Source organism: Salminus brasiliensis, chromosome 5 (genome assembly GCF_030463535.1).
Source record: "Salminus brasiliensis chromosome 5, fSalBra1.hap2, whole genome shotgun sequence".
NCBI classification, from domain to species: Eukaryota; Metazoa; Chordata; class Actinopteri; order Characiformes; family Bryconidae; genus Salminus; species Salminus brasiliensis.
In genome coordinates, this window is record NC_132882.1 from 46,100,008 (window position 1) to 46,105,728 (window position 5,721).

Here is a 5,721-nt window from a genome sequence, read left to right on the forward strand (position 1 = left end):
CCCCCGCCCGGCCCTCACTCCTGACCCCGAGAAGCCGTTCCCACGCCACACCCTTTTGTGTGGAGCTCGCCATGGCAACCTGGTGGTCAGCAGTAATATACGCTCTCTAATGAAGTGATGTGATTTATTCCGCGGCTAAGCCGGGCCTGGCCGCGCACATCTCCGGCCCAGAAGGAGAAAGCGGGCCGGCGCGCAGGAGCCAAGCTGATTATGAGAGAAGAGAATCAATATAATCAATATAATCAATATAATCACAAACCTCAGATTCAGTCTGCTCCTAAACATGTAAAAGAGTGATCCGCTCACAAACCCGAGCTAAAAAAGTTCTCTGGTTTGTAAAAAACGTGGGAGCCTAAACTTAGTACTCAGCTGCTTAAAGAACAAGTGGGTTCTGCAAGGGTTCTTTAGTAAAGGCAGAGGTTTTATACATTCATGGCTAAAAGTTTTTTAATATAATACATATACAATATATATAGGGTTCATTATTATTGCATATATATATATATATATATATATATATATATATATATATAGAGATATACATATATAAAACAAATTGTGTATGATGGAGAACCTCTTCTACAGTTTTAAAAGAATGGGTTCTTTAAGGGTTCTTTAGTGAGGATGTTTTTGGTCATCATCAGAATCACGAGAGCTCCAAGATTTATTTAATATACATGGGGCAAAATATTACACCTATATATTTAAATATATATAATCCATATGGGGTCTACTAGTATTACATATAAGTACTAACTATTACATAAAACATGTACATGGCTTTTTTTTACACACACACACACATATATATATATATATATACCCAAGGTAGTGGTCTACAGCACAGTGACCTCAGGTGACCTCATGGCTGCTCCAGAGTGTCCCGTTCTTTTCAAGCAATTGGACTTTTGGACAGACAGTGGAACTGCAGTAAGAGCTCCCTCATGTTATCAGACAGACTGGAGAACCTCCAGACAAGCCCACCTCTCTAACACACGCAGAGCACAGTCCTGCAGACCGGGCCACTTCTTCTATTCTCCTCTGTCCACCTGTCACCCCCCCCCCCCCCCCACACACACACACACACACTCTCTCTCTCCCTCTCTCTCTCTCTCTTTCTCTCTTGCCCCCCAGTGCCCCCCCTCCTCCCCCCCTGCCCTCTGTCACTTTCTCGTTTATTGTGGCTGCAGAGATTTTCTCTTTTGAGGCCCAGTCTCTTAGGTAACCCCACTGCTGCATGTAATGAGATGGATAGAAGGAGAGAGAGAGAGGGCGAGATAGAGAGAGAGAGAGCGAGAGAGCTATAGGCACACACTCAGATAGGGACACAGAGAGAGATGCAGCGGGACGAGGAAGAGCCGCTCCTGGACCAGGAACTCTCTGACCCGGATTTATCCACAGCTCTGGACGTTTACAGAGGAAGGTAAACGGAGAACCATTAGAGAACCTCAGAACCTGAAGATCCTGATTAAAGAAAGGATAGAAATAGGTTCTAGATTCAGGTTCTGTTGTAGATTCTGAGTTCGGGTCCGACTGGGAGTCCTTCTGGGATCAGACTGGGAGTCTTTTCTCCGCCAGCTGTTAAACAGTATTATATATTATTTATATTTAGTTTATCAGTTCTGATCGTTACTGATATTTTCAGTAGCAGTACTTTTCAGGAACTACTCACAGTATTTCAGTGTGTGCAGCGAAATGTTCAGTAACGTCCTTATTTAAGTCCCAGCTCTGCATTTTTCAGCATCTACTACAAACTTTTCAGTACTTTTCAGTACAGCTAGGCCATTTTTTCAGGAGCTACTATAGACTTATCATATACCACTATGTTATTTTTGCAGTAATTACTACAAGATACCCAGTAAATACTTTTATTTTACTTTTTAGGTAGGTTCAAAATTACAAAAAATTACTAAAAACAAATACTCAAAATGACAAAATAACTGTTCAGTATCTACTACAGTGCTTTTAGTAACTCATAATTGCTCAGTACCTGCTCTAAATGTTTTAGTAAATACTCATAATTACTCAGTAACTGCTCTAAATGTTTTAGTAAATACTCATAATTACTCAGTAACTGCTCTAAATGTTTTAGTAAATACTCATAATTGCTCAGTACCTGCTCTAAATGTTTTAGTAAATACTCATAATTACTCAGTAACTGCTCTAAATGTTTTAGTAAATACTCATAATTACTCAGTAACTGCTCTAAATGTTTTAGTAAATACTCATAATTACTCAGTAACTGCTCTAAATGTTTTAGTAAATACTCATAATTACTCAGTAACTGCTCTAAATGTTTTAGTAAATACTCATAATTGCTCAGTACCTGCTCTAAATGTTTTAGTAAATACTCATAATTACTCAGTAACTGCTCTAAATGTTTTAGTAAATACTCATAATTACTCAATAACCACTCTAAATGTTTTAGTAAATACTCATAATTACTCAGTAACTGCTCTAAATGTTTTAGTAAATACTCATAATTACTCAGTAACCGCTCTAAATGTTTTAGTAAATACTCATAATTACTCAGTAACTGCTCTAAATGTTTAGTTACTGCTACAAATTACTCAGTACCAAGACTTTTAGTAACTGTGCATTTCTTTCAGCAGCAGCTACAGTGAGCTCACGCCGTGCTCAACAGTGTAGAAGTAATTACTTCAGTACTTACTTTACCAGCCAGGGATATGTTTCAGATCATATCACTCACTTTTCAGCAGCTGCTCTAAACGAAGCCCTCGGTCCTTCAGGAGCTCAGTTAATGGTTTATCTATGAGAGTGTGGGTAAACTGGGTGAACTGGGTGAACTGGGTAAACTGGGTGAACTGGGTGAACTGGGACTTCTGGAAACCTCCTTCTTCTGAGAGTAGAGGATCATTACAGGCGGGTCGATGAGCTCTGACTAAGTTCTGTGAGCTCTCAGTAAAAAATGATAATAAATTTGACGTTTTTCTGCTTGTTAAAAAACGATTCTGTGCAGATTTCCTGCTCATGTGATCAATCAAACATGATTTGTGTGATTAAATTTGTTCATTTCTTCAATTCTTCAGTTTTTTTAGATAATTCAGTGTAGAGTTCTGATTTTGAAGTTTTGAAGGTGAGTTTCCAGCTGGTAAAACTATTCAGCTCAGTGATGGTTTAATATTTTCATATTTTAATATTTGTTTTATTGATTTTCTGAATTTTCTCCTGTGATGGATGTTCGGTCAGTTCTCCTCTGCAGCAGCACACTTTAACCGGCTCTTTATTAGTAACACTCACACAGATGGACCTCCTGGGCGTTTGGGCTGGACTCACTTCGTTTTTGGCGGTCAGGGGCTGATTGTCCAAACGCAATTCTTGTATCTACATGGTCACTGAGCAGGAGTTGTGGATGGACATCAAACCTCTGGCTGCTGCAGCGTATGAGCAGAGGAACTGCAGAGGAAGCCGAGAAGAACAGGCCGCGGTTCAGCTGATCTTCTACTGACAAATACAGTTTCATTTTCCTCACGCCAGTGTTCAGAATTCCCACACGGCCAAAAGACCTCCCCACAGTCCTGTCCTTAACATCATCAGTCATTCCTGACAACATGTTTCAGTAACTACTATGAATTGTTTAGTATTTAGCAACTCCTACAAATTACTCAGTAACTGCTCTACATATTTTAGTAGATATTCAAAATTACTCAGTACCTACTCAAAATGTTTAGAATCGACCACACATTACTCAGTAACTACTCTAAATCCTTACCACAAATACTAATACAAATACTAATACTACAGATTACTCAGTAACTACTCTAAATCCTTACTACAAATACTAATACTACAAATTACTCAGTAATTACTATAAATCCTTACTACAAATACTAATACAAATACTAATACTACAAATTACTTAGTAATTACTCTAAATCCTTTAGTAAATACTACAAATTACTCAGTAATTACTATAAATCCTTTAGTAAATAGTACAAATTACTCAGTACCTACTCAAAATGTTTAGAATCGGCCACACATTACTCAGTAATTACTCTAAATCCTTTAGTAAATACTACAAATTACTCAGTACCTTCTCAAAATATTTAGTATCTACTACAGTAAGAGTTAGAGTAACTACGCTAAGTTATTGGTAACTGTTACACACTCATTAGCTTCTTTAATTTTTTTAGTAACTACAACTAATTACTCTATTTTATATATATACATAAATATTACTATATTTTCAGTGACTTCTACAAATGACTCAATGATGGCCATGTCTAATTTAGTAAATACTCTAAAGCTGCGAATTATTTGGTTACTCAGCTACTATTTTTATTATTATCTAAAATTTATTTTTACCACTGAAAATGTAATATTTTCTGGTTTTCTGGAGAAAGAGACGAGCAGAATAATCCAGCCATTCATTAGAACCCGCTCAGCTGATCAACTGGGCTGAAGATAAAGGGATGAAGGGGGTGGGATTTCCTGTGGGGAATTGAAAGGGGAGTGGCTACTGGCAGTGTGAATGACAGGGGTCTAAGTGCAGCGGTTCAGTGACCAGACTGGACTCCTGTTTACAGTCTGAATCCGGTGCTCCTGTTTCTCCCAGTTCTCTCTTCGGTTCCTTTACTGTCTGTCTCTGATCAGCTCTCAATGTTCCTGCACTGATCAATAAAGCAGATCAATAACACCAAACTCCGCCCATTTGTGCTTCATTACGCTCTCCCCCCGTCTCGCTCAGACACAGTGAAGGTGTTCTTTAGCTATAGAAGAACCACAGTTCAGGGTGTAGTGTCCTAAACCCAGTCCCCGCTGTCAGCTGGTTCTGAGACTGACTGACCCACTGACCCCTAACACACCACAGCCTCAGTCCAGCTCTGCTGACCAAAATCCAACCGGAGTCAACCAAATTACTGAACAGAGCATAACAGGCTATCTAGAACACTGGCACAACCACACCAGAACCCACCAGTCTAAATCAGAATGCTACCAGGTTCTAAACAGACAGTGTGAATGTCCCGGTACCGGCTCAGTGACCACAGGCGGGTAGAAACAGTCCTGCTGGCCAGAGAAGAAAGAGGGCGTGGTCACTGTGAGAGCCGTGAGGTCCAGGCAGAGCGGAACCTCCTCCTCCACGGTTCCAAAGTTCTGCATGTTCTGAAGTTCTGCTAAAACAGCGTCTCCTGCTGTCAAACAGGTCAACAGCAACACGCCACCGCCTGAAGGAGCATTAGTCAGGACGTTGAGGTCAGGGGTCAGGATGTTGGACGATGATCACCACCCCAACTCATCCTAATCAAAGGTACTGGATGGAGCTCCTCTACCATCATTCCAGAGAGCACAGTTCCTCCACTGCTCCACAGCTCCTCAATGCTGGGGGGCTTTATACCCCTCTAGCTCACGCCTGGCATTAGGCAGCATGGAGCCAATAGGGTCATGATGCTGATCTGCTCCAGGGAGTCCTATTCTATTGGCAGTACTTCTTCTCCACAGGGACTAGACAAGCTGTGTGAGTACATTTGCACATCTGTGTCAGCAATGGGTGCAGCTTAAAGTAGCTGAATGCATTCATGAGGAGGGGTGTCCACAAACTTTTGGACACTTGGATACAGTGTATTTTGCAATGTTTGCTGAAGCGTTTCTCTGAAATCACATGGTTTTGGAGAAGCGGCTCCGACTGCAGACCCAATCGGAGCGCAGGGATTTGAGGTTGTGCAATCCTGATCCAGCTCCCAGAACACTGGATTTTCCCGA